The 27,183-nt window shown below is 45.2% G+C and overlaps 1 protein-coding gene across 3 annotated transcripts in view; it reads left to right on the forward strand.

The window, feature by feature from the left end:
• The first annotated feature begins 685 nt into the window (after nt 1-685).
• The window catches only part of UNC13D (unc-13 homolog D), a 102,346-nt gene continuing 75,848 nt past the window's right edge, over nt 686-27,183 (forward strand). For 2 of the 3 annotated variants that reach the window (XM_073683988.1, XM_073683987.1), the window contains exons 1-2: nt 686-936; nt 12,441-12,634. The gene's annotated coding sequence lies outside the window, so the exon portion shown is untranslated. The remainder of the gene's footprint in view (nt 937-12,440; nt 12,635-27,183) is intronic. The other variant, XM_073683989.1, reaches the window with a different exon arrangement.

Consider the following 27,183-nt stretch of genomic DNA (forward strand, 5'->3'; position numbering starts at 1 on the left):
ATGGGGGTCATAATGATCCCCCTTAATAAACCTCTGTTAAGGAGGACTTGTTACCAGGACAGAAATGGCCAGCTTTTTATCTTATTTTATTCTCGCTGCTCCCCTGAGTAATCAGCTTTTTTCTAAAAAAAATAAATCCTCAATCCAGTTCCAGAGATATGTGTATTTAATTTAGAGCTAGTTCTGTGGACTTTACCAGGCGGGCATGGCTCTCAGGATTCTGTATGGGCATGTCTTTAGGCTGCATTATAACTGTAAAGAACTTAAAAAATTGCATCAAATAAAAAGGACCATATCTCTGGAACCATATGGGAGATTTAGCAAAATAAAGCAAAAAATGGATTACTCGGGACCAGCGGGAATAAAATAAGAGCAAATACTGTCCACTTTATAACATTTCTTATGCATTGCTTGATGACTAGTTTTGTGGTATTGATTGACCTACTTGAAGAAAGAAGCCACTGACAATCAAGACAATGGAAAAAAGTTCTAGGAAACTCTTTGGCCGGGAATGTTTTTATATTAATTTTATAATCTTATTTAATTGCTTAGCAGAACGGTTTTATAGCACCTTGTGTGATTGTTGGATGCCGTGCAGTTATTTCGGTTGGGAAGCTTGTATGTATGGTATTTCCCACATTACTGTGGTTTACGCAATATTACCATTCCCTGCCAAAACCCCTTCTTTTCTCCATTCAGATCAATGTCGCAGTCACACTAAGGTGTTCTCCAGCAGTTCTGATCGCAGGGATCAGTAATATAGAGTATTACCTATTGTGGTTCTGTATGACACAGCCTGTGCAGGCGATATATCTCATGACGCAGGTGTCTAATAGCTGTATGCTCACTACAGCCTAGTAAATGTGTGCGTGAGATGTCTGTACTAAAGGCCAAAGTCCACGTCAGTCCATAAACTGCAGGAAAGCCAAATAGCAGGTACTGTAAGTTCATTTTCTTCTCTTTTTTTTTACAGTATCGAGTAATGTTTCTTTTCCAGGAAGTGAAGTGTACTTAGATTTCCTTCTCAATATTACTAATATTACGTAAGAAGTGACTAGTCACTTAGAACTGTGGCCTTTAGAACAGATGTAGCAGAGCTGAAGCATGGTTGCATCTTGATTATTTTGTGTGTTTAGATTAATTAAGTGTTGCCTAATAACAAAGTCAGCTCTGCTACATCGGTATATGGAATATGTATAGTATTATTGGGATTACAGTTGAAATGTATAAGATATTACGATATGGGCATGGTACACAGGCATCAAATGACGGGAAATCTTTATCGGCTGAGTCGTGTCTTATCTCGCATCTGAACTCAGATACAGAGATACTTACACTCTCACATCGAGAGAGAAGCACAATGACTTGAGATTTAAAGCACCATTCCATCATTTTTTTTATTGCAGCGCTGGAATGGTGCTCTAACCTAAGTTCACGGCCCCTAGTATTATACTTACCAGCCACCGTCTTCATCTTTCATCCAGTCGTCTTCTGCAGGTTGTGACCTGCCAGATCACTCCAGTGTTTGAGCCGAAAGTCACAACTCAATATAAGTGTATGAGAGCCGGAACGAGGCCAGAAAAAGGCTCCCATACACTTGCTTTGAGAGTTTGTGAGTGACCCTTACCTCTGACTTCCGGTCAGTCAGAAGTTGTGGTCACAAGATGGCGGATCAGCATCAGAGAGGTGCTGGGAAGAGCAGAAGTCAGTGACTGGTGAGTATAATACAGTATTATGTCAGGGAACATAAATTAATGGCACCACTCCAGTGCTGAAATAAAAAAAAAAACAATGGCCTTCTGTGCCTCACAGCGAATGTGCAGTGAACAACAGAATACTCCTCCTTGACTTCAGAGCACATCAAGAATTATAAAGAAACAGTTTGGTTGAAAACTTTTTTAGTACACTACTGTTAATTAAGCAGATCAATGGAAAAGACAAAGACTAAGCAAGCTTGTGTCACGACGATGGGTGTCAACCCACTGCACCACTGGCCGGGCTTACCCTGGAGGGGTGTAACTAAGTGTCTACCTGGTGTTTACTAGAGCCTCTGATGGTGAGGATAGGCGACCATTAGACTAACCACCAGGTGCAACTCCAGGGCAGTGCCTTAACCTGCAGCAGCTGACCAAAGTGTCAGAGACACAGATGCGAAGCTCAAAGACGTGGTCAGGAGGTCTGAGGTCGGGGCAGACAGCACAGGTTCTGAAGACATAGCTGGAGTCAAGAGCGGAGAAGTCAGACAAAATGAAAGAACAAGCCGGGTCGGTAACATGAAGGTCAGAACAATACAACACCTTGACAGAGCACTATAGCAAACGGCAACTAGATGCTAAGGTCAGGCAAGGTGTGGAGGGAGGAGTTGCCTAATATACCACCTTCTGGCAGTGGATAGGCCAGGTAAACAGAACTCTAAATTCCTGCAGAGTCTAGCCGCATCTCCCTATAGCCGATTGGAAACTCTCAGCAACAGGAGGGAGCAGTAGTAGTGCTGGAAGTGTCTGCAAGAGGCAGCCCAGTAAGAAGGTCAGACCCTGGGAGGAGCAGAGCGGTGCACGTCATCAGTAAGGAAGCGCTTACGAGCCATGTTATTCACCGGCATGAGAGTAACCCCCTTTATGCCCCCCCTTTACGTCAGACCAACGGAGAAACTTCTCAAGAATGATAGGAGCGCAGATGTTCACAGAAGACTCCCAAGATCTCTCCACAGGACCAAAACCCTTCCAGTTGACCAAATAGAGTAAACAATAAAAAGTGGAGATATTCCAGAAGACTCCCAATGTGGTTGTTGTAGGAAAACTTTTCCCAGGGAAGTAACTGCACCCTATCATCCTGATGGGCAGATATAAAGTGGCATAGGTAGTTTTCGAGAACCTGATGGACCCATTCCACTTGTCTATTGGTCTGAGGATGGTAAGTGGACGAGAAATCCAACTGGACATTCAGCAGCTTGCAAAGAGCTCTCCAAAATTTTGATGTGAATTGGACTCATCAATCAGAGACAATGTGGAGAGGAAGACAATGGAGACGAAACACATGCTGAAAGAACTGCGTGGTCAACTTGGGTGAAGAGGGAAGGTCGACCAGAGGACTGAAATAAGCCATCTTTAAGAACTGGTCCATCACAACCTAGATAGTGTGGCTACCATCAGAGAAGGGCAGGTCCATGATGAAATCCATGGCTATGTGTTGCCAGTGGGCGGAAGGAACTGGCAAAGGCTGAAGGAGAACAGCAGGCTTGTTCCTGGGAGACTTGTTTCTGGCGCACAGTGGGCAGCCAATTACAAAGTCCCGAACATCCTTGTGGGCTTATGTATGCCCATATGGTTGTCCAGCTTGGATTCATGTCCCCAGGACAGAATTCTCCTCCTTCAATATGTAGGAACAAAAGTCTTTCCTGGAAAGATGTCTTTTAACTGAACAGGAACTGCTTCAAGAATCCTACCCCGGTTAATGATGTGCTGTGCTTCCTCTTCAGAATCAGACACGTCAAAGGATAGAGACAAGGCATGCACTTTAACATTCTTTTCCGCACAATGGAAGTGCAACTGAAAGTCAAAAGAGGCAAAGAGAGTGCCCACCTGACTTAACGAGGATTTAACCATTAGGTGGCGTGCAGAAAAGTCAAATTCTTATGGTCCATGTATATTATTACCGGAGAGCTGGCTCCTTCCAGTAGATTTTGCTATTCTTCATGCACCATCTTAATGGGCAGTAGTTCATGATCACCAATAGTATAGTTTTGCTCGGCCGGAGAAAACAGTTTAGATAAAAAAAAACACAAGAGACAAACTTCCCCAAAGAAGTTATTTGCAGAACTGAGAAGGTCTCTTTCAAGTGCTGGAAGGCCGACAAGGCCAATTAAGGCCAGATTCTGGTATTAGCTCCCTTCCTGGTTAAGGCGGACATGGGTGCCATGAGGAATGAGAAGTGCGGAATAAATTGTCTGTAGAAGTTGGCAAAACCCATGAACTGCTGGATGGCACGCAAGCCTTGGGGAAGAGGCCAGGAGAGAAAAGCAAACCAACAGGATCCATTTCGAGACCCTGGCTGGAAAAAATGTAGCCGAGGAAAGGCAAGAAGGGTTTTTCGAACACACATTTGGATAACTAGGCAAACAAATTGTTCTCTCATAGATCCTGCAGATCAGGAGAGAAAATCAGGATGATGTCTAAATACACAACCACAGAAGCATAGAGGAGGTCCTGGAAAATATCATTAACGAATTCCTGAAACACAGCGCATTACACAGATGAAAGGGCATGACCAGATATTCCTAGTGACCATCACAGTTAAAAGCTACGTTCCAAAGTCCAAAGTCGCCCTTGCAGATCCGAATCAAGTTATAAGCCCCACGTATATCCAATTTGGTTAAAATCTTTGCCCCCATGGATTCTGTCAAATAGTTCAGAAATCAAAGGCAGGGGATACTTGTTCTTTATGATGATTTTGTTTAGACCCCGATAGTCAATACAGGGAGGTAGGGAACAATCCTTCTTTGTCATGATGAAGAAGCCGGGACCGGTAGGAGAAGAGGAGATACAGATGAATCCCTTGGATAAGTTATCTTGGATGTACTGTGACTTAGTTCTAGTCTCTGGTGCAGATAGGGGATACACCTGATCCTGGGGTGGAGAGGTGCCAGACTTAAGATCGATGGGATCGTAAGATCTATGGGGTGGCAGGACTCCAATCTCCAATGTGACGGGCAGGGTGATACTGTTATGCGCTTCACAGAGGGACCCAGCAAGACTGGCACCAAACCAGCAAAGGCACAGCCACAGACGCTCTTGGCACATGCTCCCCAGCCAGGCGAGGCCTTGAGGGCCGGAAATACTCTTCACCCAGCTCCCAGTACATGGAAGGGGGACTTTGGCAGAGCCCTTCCCAAGCCCACTGTCGCCTGAGCTTACTGTGACCACAGTGGGCATGGACACACTGCGCCTCTCGTTGGACTTACCCTGGAGGGCCGTAATCAAGTAGCTACTTGGTCTTCACTAGAGCCTCTGATGGTAAGGATAAGATTGGCTGTTAGGGTAGCCACTAGGTACAATTCCAGAGCAGTGTCCGGACCTGCAGCACCTGACTGAAGGGTCAGAGACCAAGACAGGAAGCACAAAGGGAATACACAGATATGTGGTCAGGAAGTCCGAGGTCAATTAAAGTGCTCCCACCAACAGATAGCACACAGTTCGGGTCAGCGGCACATCCACTAGTCTGAACTGTCAATCATCAGGAGCTCTGGTGGTGTCACTGTGCATGCTCCACATCCGATCCATTCAGATGGGACTCTTTAGAGCCCTGTTCTCAGGATCGCTGGGTAGGGATAACTTTTTTAAATTGAACCAACTTTTTCCATGGAACCTGACAGGAGATTCATGCAACCGTAACCAATGGCAGCATGAATCAAAGTCCTGCTGCATTATTACAGCTGTGTATGTTTTAGGCTAGCTTCACACACAGCATGCTATCCACTGAGCACTGTGTCGTGATTTCCATCGTAATCCATGAAATCAGGATTCCCCTGGAAATCCAATAGAGCCCAGATAGAGCCACTCATTATTATTATTGCATCAGGGTCACTTTTGACACTGGCCTCTTCCCTGACAGTATTTGTCTTCTTCAGACATGTACAAAATGAGGCAGACCACATTTTTGTGCATGTCTGAAAAAGGTGAACACTACCAGGACAGACCCCAAACAGTATCCAAAGTGACTCCGGTTTCTGTCCTTGTTATGGCGGGATTATTATAGACACCATGAAGCTGTGCTCAATGGGACAGCAATGTATGTGTATGAACTTAGCCTTAGTATGAAACGCTGTGGCATTTCAGTTTCAGATACTAGGTGGCAACTATGTGAAGTCCCTGCAGCTTTTCCCTGTCCCGATCTCCTAGCCCAGGAATGCACAACAGTATTTGGTCCAAGGGCCACATTGCCATACTGAACCAATTCCAAGGGAAGCAAAAAAATTAAAGGGGTACTTAAATTAATACACTACCAGAACCACTATCAGTACATTAATACATCACCAGAACCAAGTTTTGAGTATTTGAGGAGGATTTGGAGAGTTTCTACTCAGTTTCTGATTCGAAAAAATCAATGTGAACACACAAATTTACACTGAGTTTTTGGAGCAGAAACTGAGCAGAAACTCATCAAATCCTTCTCATAATCTCATGATTCAAATTTTTGAGTATTTTTAAGTTTTAACATGGCCATGAAGCATGCTATATATTGCTACATGTGTACAAGATCGTAATCACCAGAACCAATACATGAATGCAGAGACAGAACTATAATCAGTACATGAATGCTGCATCAGAAACATCATCAGTACATAAATGCAGTTCCAGAACCACCGTCAGTACATGAATTCAATGCCAGAAACACTGTCCATACATGAAAGTAGCACCAGAACTACCCTCACTACATGAATGCAGCGCCAGAACCACCATGAGAACATGAAAGCTGCACCAGAACCACTATCAGTAAATGAATGCAACACCAGAACTACCATCAGTACATGAATACAGCATCAGAAACACTGTCAGTGCATGAATGTAGCGCCAAAACTACCATCAGTACATGAATGCAGTGCCAAAACCATCGTCAGTACATCAATGCAGCATCAGAACCACCATCAATACATGAATACATCACGAAAACCACCATAAGTACATGAATACAGTACCAAACTTAGTAAAGTGATCGATTGCAATGCCTCATATACAATTGTATTGCATGAATCTACAACTCCTAGTATATCCTTAACAATAATAAGATGTGGATTAATTTGAGTATAGGAAGATGTGTTTCCCAGTTCTTTGCGAGCTGCAACAAACCCTTTTGAGGGCCGCATAATGGCCATATGTTGTGCAGGCCTGACCAATACTGCATGGGCGTCTAGAAGAAAAACAAGGAACCACTGAACGCTGCTGGAAAAGATGACAGCTCATAGGTAGAAGTACGGTCGCTGTGTTGAAGCTCAATAACGTGACCGTATGTCTATGGTGAGCCATTTTCTTTTACAGCAGCGCTTAGTGGTTCCTTGTTTTTCCTCCCCTCTCTACTACACTTATTGCTGTTGCCATTGTAGAGACTGGCACAAAGAGGAGCAGCTGGTTCACTCTTTACAAGTTTTCGAACAGAGTTGTGCCTGTTATAATCATATTTCACCAAGGTGAGCAGCTCGGCTAAATCTCTGAGTCAATTTATTTACCCAAAGCCTCTATACTATGGAGCTCCACTTTTTTTGTCTTTTTCCTTTAGATTCAATACTTCCCTAAACTAACTGGTTTCTCCCTATAAACACATACATAGAGAGAGACCTATCAATCTAGGAGAGTGAAGCAGGGAGAAGCTGCCTTGGACCTGCCTCATACTAGCTAAGTTTTCAAAGTATGTTTTCTCTGAAATGCCTTAACGCAAAGTAAAACTTAAACAGCTGCAATAATGGAGCTGGACTACATTTAGTTCAGGCAGCAAGAATCTCCTGTCAGGTTCCCTTTACTGCACAGCACTAAAGAGACAGAGGAGGAAATAGTTACACCACCGCTCGGTGACTCAGGTCTGTACCTACAGACAAGATATATATAACAGCCCCTAGAAAAGTGGTTCCAAAGAATGGTCTATGTAAACAGGTTACACATAGAATCCAGAAAAGATGATATAAAAGCCAAAAACAGAAGCTCGTCACAGGCAAATTTTGGAGATTTTTTGTTAGAAGTGCTATAGAAAAGTCCCATACATGACTTCTTCATATTGTTCAGAGGAAGTCACCCTCTTCTTCTGTCAAATATATCTATTGTGTCACTCTGTTTTCCCAATGCGTCGGTTTCCTGTATGTTTTTATGGTGTGCACTAAAAGTTTCTGTTTTCTATTTTATCCCATTACATTTGTATACCCAGTATATAATATAATTGTATGCCTATATTCATACAGTACCTTCCAGTATCTCCCCACACAAACACACTGTATGGTGGCCCCAGTATTAACCCCATGTACACTATTAAAATAGAATAAAATTCAAAAAAAATCTTATATTCACGTAACCAAGGATCATGAGGAGTCTGCCGACAGACAGGATCAAGGCGTAGGCAGACCAACGCGATGATGTCATCGCTCCGGGTCACACAGAGTCCCGGCGTGATGATGTCATCACACAGCGCAGCACCCTCCCGACTCTTCCAAATGTCTTCCTGCCTTTCTGTAGGCTGCAGGCCTAAATCAACCTAAGGTCTACAGAACGGAGAGCGGTAGTGCAGGGAGATCATGTTTCCCTGCTCCACCACAGATTTTAACTGTAACAGCAGGCTGTGGAGAGTGTTCCCTGTGTCAGTACGTTATCAGTGCTGTATGTGAAGGGGGCTGTCTGACTAATTTCAATAAGTGCGCTTTCACATTGCTTTTAGTTACACTCTCAGTGTCCCTGTTAGGGCATACATCTAAAGCCCCCCAAGAAAACTGTACGCGGATATATGCGCCAACGGAGCCATCTATAATATAACGGCAGATGCGTGTCTCTGTCCAAAGCCTCGATAGACTGCGTATGCGTGACGCGCAGTCTGGCTCCAGACAGAAGACCCGCATCCAGCCGTTACAGGTAAGACAGCCACTGCTATGGAGCCCGAGCCCGTGGCCGGAGGGGGCCCGTGAGGGCCCCAAGCAGCGTGGAAACGAGGAGGATAGGTGAGTAGGAGGTGACGGCAGCAGAGGAGCGGGTTGCGGCAGTGGAGGAGCGGAGCACACTACCACGTATGCCCGCTGCTAAGGAGACATGAATATTCCCTCTGAGGCCACTCCCATGGGCATGGAGAAGACGGAATATTCATTCTCTTTAGTAGCGGCCACGGAGGAGCGCTGAGCCCCGGCTCCTGCTGTCAGTGGCCGCCGCTAAAGAGAAAGCATATTCCGCTTCTCCACGCCCATATTCCCCGCATGGAGAAGCATGAATGTGCCGGCAGCAGCTCACCTCGGCTTCTGAGAGCGCGCAGCTCAGATGCCGACATGAGCTGCTGCAGACAGGACACAGCGCTGGAGCAGAGGTGAGGAAGGAAGGTGAGTATTAGTGTTTATTGTTTTATGTGTGCAGTGATTGGGGGGATGAGGAAGCCACACATACCAGGAATGGGGGATTGAGGGGGCCACACATACCAGGAATGGGGGATGGAGGAGGCCACACATACCAGGGATGGGGAATTGAGGAGGCCACACATACCAGGGATTAGGGGATTGAGGGGGCCACACATACCAGGGATTGTGGGATTGAGGGGGTCACACATACCAGGAATGGGGGATTGAGGAGGCCACACATACCAGGGATGGGGGATTGAGGCGGCCACACATACCAGGAATGGGGGATTGAGGAGGCCACACATACCAGGAATGGGGGATTGAGGAGGCAACACATATCAGGGATGGGGGATTGAGGCGGCCACACATACCAGGAATGGGGGATTGAGGCGGCCACACATACCAGAAATGGGGGATTGAGGAGGCCACACATACCAGGGATGGGGGATTGAGGAGGCCACACATACCAGGAATGGGGGATTGAGGAGGCCACACATACCAGGAATGGGGGATGAGGAAGCCACACATACCAGGGATTAGGAGATTTAGGGGGCCACACATACCAGGGATGGGGGATTGAGGAGGCAACACATACCAGGGATTAGGGGATTGAGGAGGCCACACATACCAGGGATGAGGGATTGAGGAGGCCACACATTCCAGGGATGGGGGATTGAGGAGGCCACACATACCAGGGATTAGGGGATTGAGGAGGCCACACATACCAAGATACTTGGATTGAGGAGGCCACACATGCCAGGAATGGGGGATTGTGGAGGCCACACATACCAGGGATTGTGGGATTGAGGAGGCAACACATACCAGGAATGGGGGATTGAGGAGGCCACACATACCAGGGATGGGGGATTGAGGCGGCCACACATACCAGGAATGGGGGATTGAGGAGGCCACACATACCAGGAATGGGGGATTGAGGAGGCAACATATACCAGGAATGGGGGATTGAAGAGGCCACACATACCAGGAATGGGGGATGAGGAAGCCACACATACCAGGGATTGGGGATTGAGGAGGCCACACATACCAGGGATGGGGGATTGTGGAGGCCACACATACCAGGGATTAGGGGATTGAGGAGGCAACACATACCAGGATACTTGGATTGAGGAGGCCACACATACCAGGAAAGGGGGATTGAGGAGGCCACACATACCAGGATTGGGGGGTTGAGGAGGCCACACATACCAGGATTGGGGGGTGAGGGGTACCACGCATACCAGGATTTGGGGGGTGAGGGGTGCCACGCATACCGGGATTGGGGGTGAGGGGTGCCACGCATACCGGAATTGGGAGTGAGGGATAGGGTGCCATGCATACCAGGATGAGGGATACCATACACACCAGGATAGAGATGAGGGGTGCCACGTATACCAGGATTGGGGATGAGGGGAGCCAAGCATACCGGAAATGGGGATGAGGGGAGCCACGCATACCGGAAATGGGGATGAGGGGAGCCACGCATACCGGAAATGGGGATGAGGGGAGCCACGCATACCGGAAATGGGGATGAGGGGAGCCACGCATACCGGAAATGGGGATGAGGGGAGCCACGCATACCGGAAATGGGGATGAGGGGAGCCACGCATACCGGAAATGGGGATGAGGGGAGCCACGCATACCGGAAATGGGGATGAGGGGAGCCACGCATACCGGAAATGGGGATGAGGGGAGCCACGCATACCGGAAATGGGGATGAGGGGAGCCACGCATACCGCGATCGGGGATGAGGGGAGCCACGCATACCGGGATCGGGGATGAGGGGAGCCACTCATACCGGGATCGGGGATGAGGGGAGCCACGCATACCGGGATCGGGGATGAGGGGAGCCACGCATACCGGGATCGGGGATGAGGGGAGCCACGCATACCGGGATCGGGGATGAGGGGAGCCACGCATACCGGGATTGGATGGTGGGGACAGGATGGGGGCAGCACATACCAGCATGGGAGACCATATATCAATAAAAATGCTCGCCACCCTGGCGTAGAACGGGTTCAATAGCTAGTATAATATAATGGTGCCGGCAGAGCGAATGTTTGGGTGTCCGCCTCCAGTAGGCATATACGCCCAAAAATTATGCATGGTAGCGCACGTTCGATCTGACAGCACCATTATAGTTTCTGGCCCCATTGACGCATACATCAGCATCCCGTTTTGCGGTGGGATTTGGACATATGTCCCGATGGGGCCACCGAGCGGGTAGCTAAATGCAATGTGAAAGCACCCTAGCTAAGACTATTCCCTGTCACGGTTGATGCATTGGGTGAGAAAGGACCAGCTTGTCTATTTATTGAAATCAGCCAGCTAACAGCCCTTTACACAGCACTGATGACCTGTTGAGCACAAGCCCGAAGAGGAGCTGACAGAATTGCAGGAAATATTTGAGGATCGGGGCACACTGGATAACTGAAAAATATTAGTAAGTTCTGTAACTTACTATTACAATTATGTGCTTTTTATAATGTACTGTATATCTAATAGATAGATAGATAGATAGATAGATAGATAGATAGATAGATAGATAGATAGATGATAGTAAAAATGGCAGCACTCCAGACGTGAGATAGTGAAAAAAAAATGTGTTCTTCATTCACCCAAGTTTCAGCATTTACATCGGTGAATAAAGACCATTTTTTTTTTCACTATCTCTTGTCTGGGATGCTGCCATTTTTGCCGTATGTATATGAAGGATACTGGGTTGGTGTCCTGATGCTCCCTTTTGCAATGCAAGTTTTGTATAGAATGGATGGATGGTGTGAATTGATTTGCAGGACCCGGCCCAACGGCCAGTACAGCAATCTGTGGCCGTTGAATGAGAGCAGTGAATGCTGCCTTTAACGTGTAAGAATTTGCAACTTTTGATTAGCCATAACATAAGCTTTACGCCAAAACAATGATGTCTCGTCAGTCCGGATAAAGAAATGAAAAGCCACAAATGCCGTCAGGTGAAAATCGACTCTCACAGCTCATGTCTGACGACCAGAAACGACTGAACTGGCTGATGGAACGGGTCCTGCAAATCAATTTGCACCAACACTAATAGATATCTAGATAGATAAATAGATAGATATGGGATGGATAGAGTTAAAACAGTGAAGCTTTGGGATGTAATGTCACCACCATCCCACCAATCAGTCTCCACATGTCACAACCACCTACAGAAATGTTAGGTCTCTTGTGTAATTTACTTCAACAACATGCAATATCCTTTGAGATTTAGAGCCACTTTCACTTCTCCATTAGCCCATGGTGTGGAACATCTCTTATCCTTTAGGCATCAATTATCTTGACACTTGAATGACACTTTTACATTTGTTCCATGATGTATCCTTCTTTATTTTAGCCACTGTTTTTTTGGACATTTGTATTTGCAAAAACCTCAGAAGATGAAGACATTTTTGTGTTTTTGGTTAAATGTAAAAAAATGTTGAAGGCATCCGACCATCAGTCTGTCAAGATGAGAACATCTGTACATATTGAACTCTAACATTGTTCTTGGAGGATAATTGGATGCGCCACCCATAGTGGTGTGTTGAGGTAAGATAAGATCTTTTATTTGGGTGGTACTAGGAGTTATTTTTTGAGATATAGGCAAGACCAATTGAAAGACAAATACCACATCTTAAAATAAAAACAATTCATAATACCTTATTTATATTTTTTGTAATATAACCATATTTGTTTTGGTTTTACCTACATTGTACTTATGTCATTTTATATTTTCCTCAATGTTTGTATCTAAAGCTAAATGCATAATTTTGATGCAGTATATATAGAGCAATGGATTGTGATAATAGTCAAAACTTTAAAAAAAACTAAGTTAGGGCCGTTCAACACCATCCAAGTCTGAATGGTGTCATTAAAAAAACTAAACCCTCACGGACCACCAGCTTTAATGTCCCAGGCGGTTCTTCTAGTTAGGTACCCTCTGTTAGAATAGACGTTGGATGTGACTTTACATTTGGCATTAGTTCTCAATGCCCTTGATGTTCCTCTCCAAATAAATAGCTTGCTTTTTTATTATGCTCCGATAAATTTACAATTTCAAGGTGACAATAGGTAGGCTTTCACATTTACATATTTTGGTCAGATTTTTCGCATTACTATTTGTATGCCTAATAGTGATGAGCGAGTATGTTCTGTTAACCCTTTCGGCGAGCATGCTCGAGTTTTCACCGAGTATCTTCAGCGTGCTCGGGTGTCATGTTTTAGTCATGCCGTGCTCATGATTTGCGACTGTTTGATAGCTTTAATACATGTGAGGAATGCCTACGAAATAGCACCCGAGCACACTGGAGATACTCGGAAAACACACGAGCATGCTCGTAAATCTCGAGTAACGAGCATGCTCACTCATCACTAATGCCTAGCCCATACAAAAGATTTGCTTCTCTTCCATATTTTGCACTCAGTCTTGGTTTTACCTTACAAATACTGATTCAATGTACTGTGGGGGAGAAGCCAAAGACATGTTAGCACAGTAGCAGAACTGTTCTTGTCATCAGCATGATAAACTCCATTACTCAATGAAGTCCATCAGGCGCCATTGGTCCACAACACAGATGTGAGTTTAGCTTTAGGCAAATTTGACGCTATTTGTCGACATTAAGAAATTCTGTTTGATTTTATGGAAAGAATAGTGCAAAATTCTGTTAAATGCTTGATATCAAAATGATGGACCCTGACTCACTGCAATGTCAGTTGCATCTATGTATGTGAATGGAGAAAGTAACATGAAACAACAGCACAATAACAGTACATGACACAAATAAGTATTTGGTAAGTCACAAGTAAAAATAAGTGGGAGTAATCTTCACCCAATCTTTAACATTTTTGGCACATTGGTGAATTTTAGTTTATAAGTTACCTTACAACGGTGTGCCAAAGATGGAAAGGTTTTGGTGAAGAAGAAAAATGTGACAATCTTTGGTAGAGACCTCAAAAATAGGCTGACCACAAAGGAGCATATTTGAAATTGTTATTGTATTCAGTGAGATATTGATTAAAATCGTACTTTTCAAGGGGGGTGTACTCATTTATGCTGAGCATTGTTTAAATATATAAACAACCAAGAGATTTTATATTTAAAACCAGGAGGTTTAGCCTTGTATTTATATCACTACTAATGAGATGAATAATTGATGTAAAGTTCCATGTCTATATGAGATTATACAGTACATCCTATTGCAAATATATGATGTATACTATATGTGACGCTCGCAAGCCCTGTCCTGGGAAAAGATGGGGTACTCGGAGCCGGGTCAGATGTTGAGAACGGGGCCGTCACATTAAAAATGATGTTAGGGCTTTCCGGGTTGAGTGGTAATTGTCGACTACGCCACCTGTGGTGTCTGGTGATGCGCCACCAGCGCCGCTACAGTCCGCTGATGCCCGATGTCATGGCGGCTAAAGTTCTCGCTGCTCCCCACAGGCGGAGCGCGGCCTCAGGGCAGGCAAGGCAGGATGAAGGGGGTAGTAGTAGTAGCGCGGGGAGTGCGGGCACCGCGTTGCATGGTATGGCGCGTAATGAACAGTCCGGAGGCCATAGGGATGAATTTCCAAGGCTTTACTCACAGTTCTCATAAGCAGCGCAAGGCTTCTCCCTGCTCCTCGCGGAGTCCTGCGGCCACCAGGGACGGGGATCCGACTACCTCCGAGGAAGTCCAGTGTGAGGTAGCATCCCTACACCAGAGTGTTCCTGCACTACAGACTTTACCCCTTCCCGTCTGTGCGTGTGTAGATAGGCCGGGTCTCCCTCTGAGCTCCTCTCAGGTGTAGGGCTCGGGTGGCAATTCCTCTCCATCCGAAGCCCGCCGGGATCCTCAGGGCCTAACCGGGCTTTCCCGTCCTGGACATATAGTATGGTGTCGGGGGCCGGTACCCCTTTTGCAGCCGGAATCCCTCTGAATAGATCAGGTAGGCAAGGACAGGTGGCGTACTCCGCTCCGTCTGCATCCTCCCCGGGACCCATTTGCTAGGGAGCCACACTCTAAAGCTCCCGGGCCTTCTTGATCCTGGTCCTTGGCCGGGTTGAGACATTCCTCGTCTGCAACCTACCTCTCGTCCCATAGATCGGGGTACGAGGGCTGTGTCCCATGCCGGTGCAGACCCACACAGGATCTGCGCTCCCGGAGGGAAGTCACTTTACACACAGTATTTTGACAGCACAGTATGACCACTTGACAGGACAGGTCCACACAGAACCAAAAGGACCAGCAAGAGACCGAAAGACCAAGATCAAAGATGCCATACTATTAAATATGAAATTAGAAGTGTCACTAACTAACTGTTCCTCCACCCACACCCACTAACTGGTTCCTACTACTTTGTGTTCCCCAGTCTCCCTGTAACCAAGGGAGCAGCACCTAGTGCATACTAGCTCCCTCTGGTGGAAATGTGGTGTTGGATGCAAAAGGCTGGAACACTACCATCACACCAGGCTTACCTCAGAGGAGGAACACCACACTCCATTAAAGAAGTGCAGGATACCTGTGGCGGCCGAACCCTCAGGGGCGCCACATTCCCCCCTGGTAAAACACAGCACGTCCGCGGGCTGCAAAGGAATAGCACCCAGGAAAATTTATTTTTATACAACAAGCAAAAACTATCATCCCTTTATGGGAGGCACATTTCTTGTAACGTTGCATAACAGTTATAAAAGTACAAAAGTGCAAAGTATAAAATTATAAAAACACAGAGATACAAAAGTGCAAAATTATAAATTAAGACAGGAGACTTTTTGATCAAGACAGCGGACTGCTTAAAGGTGACGACGGTCAGGTCAGTAGCAAGAGGGACCTGCCCTAAACCCTCTACGTGGGCCCTGGGGTGGCTGCAGGGCATGAAGATCCGGAGCTGGACCCCCACACAAGCCACTCCAGACAGGTTTTGCTTCTGAGGTCTGAGGTAGAAAGTAGGCACGGTTTTGTATAAAACCAATAGGGAGCACCTAAATAGGTGCATAACTATTTACAATGCAGTCCGCCTCCTGCCATAGTCCGCAGGGACCAAAGTCTCTATAAATGAAGGAACACACAAAAATAGCAGCAATAGTCAAACTTCAAACAATAACTACAGCGGCCGGGGCTGCTTCAGACTTGGGGCTTGAGAGGAGGGAAGGGCTCATTCCTCCCGACAGAGGCTAGCCGGTCACCTGAGGTTGAGGGCGTGGTGGCGTCACTCCCAGACACTTTGTGAACGTCCAGGGCGTACCACCCACGCTCCCCCTGGTGGCGAGCGAATGTCACAGTGTCGCCCGGGGAGAGGTTCCCACCGGGGTGTCCCTTCTTAAGGCGCGGCTCGACGTCCCGCCGGCTAACAAACACATCATCTTTAAATACGGAACTCCGGATAAATCCCCACCCCGCCTCATGGTGGAAACGCACAATCTTGCCTTCATATCGGGGACTGGGACGGGTGGCCTCCTCCAGTCGCGCCCGAGTCTTTGTAGCCTTGGTCCTGACCTCGAGGCGCTCGCAGCGTTGCTCCCGCCGACGTTGCTCCCGTGCCAGCTGGAGGACCTGATCGCTACACCATTGGCTCCTCCTCTGCGCTTCAGATCTGGTCTCCCGCGGGAAGCCCATAAGGTCACCCCCTGGTTTTTCCAGGCCCACTCCTCGGCCTCGGGCCAGGTTACCGCCGGTGCAGGTAGCGGGGTCAGGACGGGTTGCTGCGAGTCCTCTAATAATGCGGACCAGTCCGGGTTGGAGCCGGTAGCCTCCTCCGCAGCTCCAGGCACCTCCGTTACCGAGCTCTCGTGACAGCGTAAGTCCCCACCAATAGCTGCCGGTTGCAGCTCAGGAGCTAGTGCTTGCTCCCAGGTGCCTGTGTAGGGGACTATGTACTCCGCCATGAGGTCCAGGATCGTCTCTGATGGCTCCGCAGCCAGGGCAGGGGTTGCACTCTCACCTGCCTCTAGGTCACTCTCAACTTCGACCTCCGGGCCGACTGGTCCTGGAACCTCCTCTCCTCGACGGCGGTCTCGGATCCGCTGCAGCATCTCCGCTTTCCACGCAGCCGTCGCCGCCTCCTGGGCCTCCTTCTGCCTCCTTGCAAGTCCCGGAGCTTCCGAGTGGAGAAACTCAATATCTCCCGGTGTTAATACGCCACCATTTCGCTCTCTGCCGGGTGAAGGGCCTGGACCGTGTTCAGTGGTCACATGGTCTCGCTCCCCAGAGGCATCCATGACTGCCTCCGTTGACTGCTAAGCTCCGACTGACATGGCCGCACCTTGTTGCTTTCCTTCTTCTTCCTCCTCTTTCGGGCGGTTCCTGGGCGGCATGCTGACAGGCCCGCCTTCGTTCAGCCCATCCTGTTTGACGGGCATTACCCCGCGGACAGTCTCTGATGGAAGGGGCAGTCCACATTTTTGGCGCCAAGCGGGAGCCCAGCCCACGATGGGAGGTGTACAAAGACAGTCTTTTCACAGCATTATGGCGCCTGTTCTTCTTGGGTGGGCGCCATTTTTAAGTGCAAAACAACAGTCCAAGGTGTAAGGCACACAGTACCCGATAGCAATGGGCACTTTTCTCCATTGCTGCGGGCACGATATCCTGCCGACTACGCCAGTGATGTGACGCTCGCAAGCCCTGCCCTGGGAAAAGATGGGGTACTCGGAGCCGGGTCAGATGTTGAGAACGAGGAATGCAGCCGTGGCCTGGACCCGTTCCGTGCCCAGGGCCGTCACATTAAAAATGATGTTAGGGCTTTCCAGGTTGAGTGGTAATTGTCGACTACGCCACCTGTGGTGTCTGGTGATGCGCCACCAGCGCCGCTACAGTCCGCTGAGGCCCGATGTCATGGCGGCTAAAGTTCTCGCTGCTCCCCACAGGTGGAGCGCGGCCTCAGGGCAGGCAAGGCAGGATGAAGGGGGTAGTAGTAGTAGCGCGGGGAGTGCGGGCACCGCGTCGCGTGGTATGGCACGTAATGAACAGTCCGGAGGCCATAGGGATGAATTTCCAAGGCTTTACTCACAGTTCTCATAAGCAGCGCAAGGCTTCTCCCTGCTCCTCACGGAGTCCTGCGGCCACAGGGACGGGGGTCCGACTACCTCCGAGGAAGTCCAGTGTGAGGTAGCATCCCTACACCAGAGTGTTCCTGCACTACAGACTTTACCCTTTCCCGTCTGTGCGTGTGTAGATAGGCCGGGTCTCCCTCTGAGCTCCTCTCAGGTGTAGGGCTCGGGTGGCAATTCCTCTCCATCCGAAGCCCGCCGGGATCCTCAGGGCCTAACCGGGCTTTCCCGTCCTGGACATAGAGTACGAGGTCGGGTGTCGGGGGCCGGTACCCCTTTTGCAGCCGGAATCCCTCTGAATAGATCAGGTAGGCGAGGACAGGTGGCGCACTCCGCTCCGTCTGCATCCTCCCCGGGACCCATTTGCTAGGGAGCCACACTCTAAAGCTCCCGGGCCTTCTTGATCCTGGTCCTTGGCCGGGTTGAGACATTCCTCGTCTGCAACCTACCTCTCGTCCCATAGATCGGGGTACGAGGGCTGTGTCCCATGCCGGTGCCGGCCCACACAGGATCTGCGCTCCCGGAGGGAAGTCACTTTACACACAGTATTTTGACAGCACAGTTCGACCACTTGACAGGACAGGTCCACACAGAACCAAAAGGACCAGCAAGAGACCGAAAGACCAAGATCAAAGATGGCATACTATTAAATATGAAATTAGAAGTGTCACTAACTAACTGTTCCTCCACCCACACCCACTAACTGGTTCCTACTACTTTGTGTTCCCCAGTCTCCCTGTAACCAGGGGAGCAGCACCTAGTGCATACTAGCTCCCTCTGGTGGAAATGTGGTGTTGGATGCAAAAGGCTGGAACACTACCATCACACTGGCCTTACCTCAGAGGAGGAACACCACACTCCATTAAAGAAGTGCAGCATTCCTGTGGCGGCCGAACCCTCAGGGGCGCCACATATACATTGTATATAAGGACAAACAACGTGTTATCAATATTATTTCTGAGGCCGTGATCAAGGTCCTGGATGGACTGAAATGTTGGCCACTACTGTATGTATGGCTACATAAACTTATCTTCTAATAAATATAATTTCTGAAATCACATATTGAGTGCCTTGGTTAACTTCTCTATATATGTAGCACTTAGTGAGAACCATATTTCTACTCCAATATAAATAAACTAGACATATATAAAACCAAATGGAATCTGTCACCAGGTTTTTGCTATCCCATCTGACAGCAGCATAATGTAGGGGCAGAGACATTGATTCCAATGATGTATGACTTACTGGTTGCTGCAGTTTTGATAAAATCGCTGTTTTATCTGCTGCAGATCTAGCAGTTCTCTGAATGCTGAGCTGTGTATAACCCCGCCCACACCACTGATTGGCATCTTTCTGTGTACACTGTGCATAGGCAGAAAGATGCCAATGAGTGGTGGCAGCAAGTTTACTAGTTCTCTAGTACTAATCTTCTGCTAATAAAGCAGTGATTTTTGTCAAAACTATCCCAAGAAGCCCAGTAATAAACACATTGCTGGAATCAGGGTCTCTGTCTGCATTCTGCTGCTTAAAGCAGCAAGGATTAAAGCAAACAGCACATCCACAATGATGTAGCTATCTCCATTGAGGACGTCATGAATTGATGCCAACCAGTCTAAGAGCCTGCTAATGAACCAAATGATGGAGGAGAAACGTGTAGAAGCATCGCATGAGATTCAGATGAGTACATTGTTGCACTGATGACATTCTTTACCTTAGTATCTGTGGAGAACCTACTTGTTGAACTGTGTTTTTTGCCCTATGATAGCTGTATATATTGCCCCATATTGGCATCCAGCTATCTAATATATGGATATATGACTCCCCATGACTAAACAATATTATTTGGAGTGAGGGTCAATCAGGAACACAGAGGGATAGTCCTCGGTTATCGGGGGCGCTAGTTAATCCTAGGGTGCCAACCTCCATGGTAAGGCAGGGATTTACCAAGGGATATATAGGGGCTAGCAGACGTAATGCATGTTTAATGTGGATGGATTAACAGTCTAGTTATGTGATAGTGGATATCTATCTCTTTTTACATGTTATGTGTGTATAGGTTCTGCACCTGTGGAAAGGGTGTTTTTAATTAAGGATAACAAAAGGTATTTTTTAAGGGTAATTTTGTTCCTTACTCGAATCATAAATTGCGAGCCCACTCTCAGATTAGGTGGCAAGAACCTGATGACAGATTCACTTTAAAATATAGATGCAAGTGTGAACAAAATACATGTGACTGACCCCAATGGAATCGGAAACACCCCCACATGGACCCACATAATATAGAAAGTACAACTCTTCCAAGAGTGGAAAATGAAGAAGGTGTAATGAATAAGCTTAAATGAAGCATAAAGTGCAAACGCATTCAAATGTGTACAAATATAATCATTCTATAACAAAAAAAATAAAGCAAAGTAAATAATGCAATGTCTAGTGAATGTAAAAAGATAGAGACTGTGTACAAAGGGGAGAGAAAAGCCAAAAGTATTCAAATATAGAGAGGACAAAGACAGTATTATTATAACTACCAATCCAGGGGGTGTGATAAGCAATCCATATGGGATGGAATGGGGGATATTTACCGTTCTGTAGTCATTTAATAGGCTGTTTACACAAGCAGACTGCGCTTAACGATGTGCACTGAGCGATCTGTAATAGTAATAATCTGTTTAGTGCGCATGGGCTGCTATTGTTCTCGCCAGCTTGAATCCTGTTTACACAAGCGATGTGCTGCCGAGAAAGATGATCTTTTGTGTAGCACAAAAGATCATTTCACCAAATAAATAAACATTTTTTCTCGTTCATCAGGTGATCCACAGATTGTTCACATTTAAAGATTATAGTGAAATAAGACATTTTAGGAATGCCCATTTTTGATAATCTTTCAATTTAAATGCACCTTTAGTCTGTCTTTTGTAATGCTTTATTGTGATAAAGATGACAAAACACGGAATACAGTATAAATTCTGTATATAAAACAACAATATATAGAGCCATTACCTGTGCCACATGCCAGTGTATCAATCTCATCCCCCACCATTCAAGTCATAAGTAGCTGGGAAGCATGCGATCAAAGTGACAGAAATCTGGTCTAGTGACAGAAATGCTGGATATTCTTAGGATAGGCCATCAATATAATAGGATCAAACAACCCCTTTAATATGCTTTTTTGAATTAAATCACATGAAAGGTGACACAAGGCAATCTTAGTCCTAGGATTAAATAGGAAAACCATACTTAAACTAAATTCTGTCATTCTTTCCATATGTTTCAGAAAAATAACAGAAACAAGACTAAATATGTTCTGAAAGAAAACCATTTTCTTTTGCTGAGATCAGTTCATTTTTTTGTTGCACTATTTTTTTATTGATTTTTGCATATAAACAGATACAAAAATGAGACTATATGACATGCAAAAGTAGTGCTGTTGCAGAGTGTGACATGCAGAAGTAGTGCTGTTGCTTTAAAAACAATCAGCAACTACTATAAGTAACACAAGCACAGGAGACAGGAAGTGTTGTGCTCCAGGAGCATCCAGCAACTAGAGGGGTTAACACAGTCAGAGGAGAAGGGGAGTGTTTTAGCAGAGCCCCAGGGGGATTGTGGGGATGTTGTTTACTGTTGTCTGGAGCCGAAGAGAAAGGTGGTGTGTGTGTTCTGTATCTCACAGAAGCACCCCTGCAAGTGAAAAGGATTGAAGTCAGGAGTGAAGCTAAACACGGGTCAGGTAGAGTTCCTGAACTAGCAGTGCAGAGTATTGTCAGGCAGAAAGATAAGGACTGGAAGAAACTGTGTCACCGGGATCATCTCCCTCAGCAAACCCCCCCTCCTCCATCTCACTGTGCTGTAAAGAATGCTCTGTTCATTAATGTGCCTTTGCATTAGAACTGTGCTGTCCTGTACTACTGTAAAGACTGTGAACTGCTGTACTGTTTGTCACTGGAGCCTGTTGCTCATAAGACTTAACTTGCACTGGCTGTGCGGCTTCTTATTAAATGCTACTGTTCTTCTGTTTATGAGGACTCTTGTCAAGTATGTCTGGTCAGCAAGTGAAACAACCTACATGTCTGTACTTGAGGGTCAATACCCCTGTGTGCCTGAGAGAAGCTGCAGCACCTGGTCTATGGTCGCCCTGAGTAACGGTTCCCCCAGGATTCCAAAGAATTCATGTAACCTGTCTCGCCCCTATCTGAACCTAGCGGCATGCGTGTAACAACTACTCGTACATAAAATTTCCCAAAACCTACACCAAGGTGCACAATCTGCTGTTATGATAGTGTAGTAACTCACTTGAGAAAATAGGTAACACAATAAAAACTGTAAATGACCCTGCCGGATCCTTTACATACTAGAGATCCTGACCCCACAGTCCCTAGTGGTTTCTTCATGAGCTGAGAAAGCCCTAACCACAGACTAGACTATGACAACTCGGAGTTATGCTGCCTGAAAGACCATCAAGCTCAACTCATTCCTCCTAAAGAACAGGAGGGCAGAGCACAGTATAAATTACCTACAGAAGGGAAAGTGTGTTGAAATAGAAAAAGATCCCAGAGTGAGTAAAACAAGCCACAAAATACAAAATAAAGGGTTAAGTACGTGCTGTTAGAAAATATGTTGCCTACTTCCTAAATAGAAACAGAAGATAGATGCAGGGTAAAGAACATGAACAGCAAAGAGATAAACCCTAGCTGGTCTTTCACTAACTGGCTTAAACTACAGCAGTATGACTAGACAACAAAATGAGACTATCACTAGCAGGAAATACCAGCAGGGGGAAAGTATAGAAATCCGCATCCAAAATGTGATAGGGCAGACAAATGAGTAAATGAAAGCACCTATTACCCTAAAAAGACTGAAGCAAGGATAACAGAAACTAAACACCCAGACAAAAGGTGTTTCTGCTATGGCTCGATGGACAGAAAAGCTGACCACAAAGTACAGGCTCAAGGGTTCGAACCCAGATGCATTTCTCTTGCAGCTTATGGGCCACATGTGGCCCAACATGCCATTCTCTCAACCATATGAACAGTAAAATGCATGACTGACAGGTTAGCTATATGTGGGCAGTCACACACAGACGAGTAGTGGCAGCAGCTGAGGAGCAGGGACTGGCAAGTACTAATAGTGCACGATGTAGACATCTCTGGATGCCTCATACATCAGGAAAATGTAGTCTCTTAATCCGTCAGGCACTCCCAAAAGTAGTATGTGAATTATGCAGTTGGCCTTCTATGTCTAGGGCTCGCTCCATTGTAGTTTACGGGCATCCTGAATCATTAGGCAGTAAGTACAAAACCCATGATCTATAGTAGAGCGCCATGTGCATGTATCACCTCTTCCTCTTTAGGGAATATTCACAGTTATTACAAAAATATAGAAGCGGTTTGTACAACAAATCCACGTTATAAATGTTTCAAATACTCTTTGAATAAGCTCCTATTAGTTTTGCTGCAAAATGTTCAAAATAACATGAAAAAAATAGCACTTTGTGCACTATAGGGGCTTTTTCCTTTAAAATCAGTAGGAAACTTATTCAAAGAGTATTTTACGAGTTTTTTTTTAATGTAGATTTAGGAGCAGAATCTATTTCTAAATCCTCGTCAAAAAACTCTGAGAATGTGCCATTAGAGTGCTGATTTTTGGAGGTAAGAGTCCTATAAGTAACATTTCTACCGATTTGATACTTATGGTGTATACTTTTAATATGCTACAATTATAAATATCATACTATCCTATTATCCGACTGCTAAACCCGGAGAATCCAACCAAAACGACCATAGCATTCATATTTACTATAGTCTCCTTTTTTATATACAGTATAATACATTCACAAATCGAGGTCGAATTGACCTTATTAATAAATTCCCTTTTCACAGGAGGAAAAAATTGAATCCAGTGTAATGTAATTATTTTACAAGCTAATTATAATATGCAACTAACAGCAATTTTACCAAAAGCATCTACTGTTAAATCCTCTGCATGTCCAAACATACAGGTCTTAGGATCCCTAGTTATCATTATGTTAAATAGTCTATTCAACAGCAGACTCACGAGATTAACATGATCACCATCGCCGGAAGTGGCCATCCTAACAAATTACTGTATATATACTGTATATATTACTTTGATCCATCTTATGGTAAAACTCATCAATGCAAGTCGAAAGCCCAATGATAATGAAAAATACAGCTTGAACACAAATGTTATCCATATTTTACTTTTTAATGGGTACGAGAGGCTACAATTTTTTTTCAGAAGTACAGGATAGAAATGGATGCAACAAAAATTGCAAAAAATGACACAGACCAAAAATGGGTCCAGCAGACAGAAATTACTAGGGACTGTATGTCTCCTAAGCCAGTAGTTGGGAAACCGTAAGCGACAGATAAATGGTTTCTCTACTTGGTGCCATATCGGTACAGGCTAGTTGCCAGCTTATTGCTTTCAATAGCTCTGTTTTTTTCTTGGGTTTCCTGTTGACATGCTTGTTTCTTCATTGCTCGCAATGCGTGGGATACGTTTTGATGAATTAATTTGACTATGAGCTATGGAACATGAAATTGTCATACTGGAACTGAAATTTTGCACTTGATTGAATACTTGCATGTTTGCACAGTATACAGCATATGTCTTGTATAGTATAGCACATTAATATAAAGATAACCGTTAGCCTAAAAGGACTTTAATACTCAATAATGAATGTTCTATAGCCAGGATTCAGATATAATGTGTTCTAGACTAAGCTAGTCATCCACTTAAACTAAAACCGAAGAAATGGACCGGCAAACACGTTGGTATAAGTGCAATGTGTAGATGCACATTCACACTGTGGCCATTTAACAGACATAACCTAGTATCAAACCTAAGGAGCAAATACCCTGCATTAGCAAATAAATAGTAATAGTACATGTAAAAAACATAAGATACTTAGTTAACACTATTTTGATCAAAAAAGCATAAGAGCCATCCCACCACGACAAGGTGTACCCCAAACAGGATAGTCCTATCTCTAGTATTCCACCTCTCTATGTGCCAGCAGCCTCAATAGATTGGGACAGAGCAGAGCCCAGACCTAACTGTTTCAACACCTGCCTGCGGAAAGCTGTGTCGACAGAATGCACAACCCAAAAAGGTGGACCATGCCCCTGTATGTTCAAAGTACAAGGAATTAAAGCAAAAACAAAGAAATGGACCACATAAACTAGAAGAGCTTATTCCTACTAGATGCTATATATGGACAGTAATTAGCAACCAACAGATACATCTTTGTGGTGACCAAAATTGAAAAGTGGTCTAGACTTCTTAATAGTATAATGTAAGGAACTTATGACAGATGATTTTTTGGATTTCTGTTCTCTTGCATCCATAAAGTAAACATAACAGCCAGGAGATCCTCAGGATCCCTGGAATTATCCCACTGGTTATGCTTAATTAGTACCTACGTTCCATTATTGTGTATATGAAAAGGAAATGTCAGCAAACATTTAAGAAAATATAGTCTACATGGCTGGATTTGGATCAGACTATTGCATATTTTGTTACACAGATTGACCAAGTAGTATTTTCTTACTCTGGTTAAAGGGGTTGTCCGGTCAAAAGTAATAAGTCTGAAGTCACTCTGTGTGACTACAGACTTATGAATCCCCCCAATGCAGGCACTGTGCGCTGCAGGGATTCACCAGTATGAGACCCGGTAACAGAGGTTATGTATGTGTATGTGAATCTGCACGGGGGGGATTCATAAGTCTGCACACGCAGAGTGACTGCAGACTTATAACTTTTGACCGGACATCCCCTTTAATATACAGACCCCTTGAAGGATGGTCAATCTGGGATTGAAGGTATGAGAGTATGCAATAGATCTGAAGAGTGCGTGATTGTGATGTCTAATTGATGATACTGTCTAATTGATTGATGTTCATTTCTGTAAAACCCGGTCTGTGCTTGGAATTGAATACTCAGCTAGACTGTCGATTCTGCTGACCAGAGCTAGCTGCTTTAATTATAGGCATGTGTCAGGAGACCCAAGAAATGACATATACACCATATTATAGTCAATAGAGTCCTTCGGCTGGCCATGGCATCTGTCATATCATGATCTGACCTCTGCATCAATTTAATTTCTCTGTTCCTAGAACATAACAGAGAAACAGCATTACCTATCACAGGTGTGAACAGAGTAGGAGTGAGCCAGTTAAAACACCGTGTTGCTACCTCATAGCCCGTTTTTAAGGATCAATGTTCTTGTGTCCTGTATGAATTTAGTCTTGGGTGGAGAGGTTTTGGCTCATACTGTTTTTACTTGCATATATTATGTTATCACCATTTAAACCACTAATTGCAACATGTCTGGAGAAACTTCTTGAAGACAATGCCACGTCCTCTTGTGCTATCAGAAGGTTATAGCTATGTAGGGAAACATCAAGCTTCAAGATCACAATTATTTCTTACTCTCTATCTTCTGAAACTTCCCTATTGATATTTGTCACTTCTATCAATACATATTTGATCAAATTATAATCGTATATTAGGTTTGTGATCAGAATACAAAGTGTGCATGCGTACAAGAAATATACAACATAAGGGCTCAAGTGCTCTGCAATATTATTGGTCCATACAACCCCCGAGGTTTACTGAGCTGTAATATGCTGCTCAATGACCACCATGTTGAATGCCCATTTTTACCTAAGGCACACAAAGGTTTCTCTTTGATTCCATGTGACTCAGAATAAAACTGTGTAGTTAAATGTTCTAATATGAAGGTAGTCTCCTCATTCATTGCTTGTATGGAGGAATAATCTAGCAGCACATGGAGTGCAGATGACTGAAGTACATTATTTATTGTTATAAAAATAATGAAATCCCTCTGCAAACGAATATTTTGTGGCCCTCTGAAATCTTAAGAAACAGATTCAATTGAAACACTAAGCAAAAACTGCAACTCTGCAACAGCAAAATCTGAACTCCAAGCCCCAAAAATCTTCTTTGTAGAGATCTTTAGGGTTCTTCGTATCTTGCATGTTTTCTAATTGCATATACATACACTGTATGTCAGCACACTGCGATTAATAAATAC

This window comes from Phyllobates terribilis, unplaced genomic scaffold, assembly GCF_046119375.1.
Source record: "Phyllobates terribilis strain yellow unplaced genomic scaffold, ASM4611937v1 Scaffold_5__5_contigs__length_657084704, whole genome shotgun sequence".
Taxonomy (NCBI): Eukaryota; Metazoa; Chordata; class Amphibia; order Anura; family Dendrobatidae; genus Phyllobates; species Phyllobates terribilis.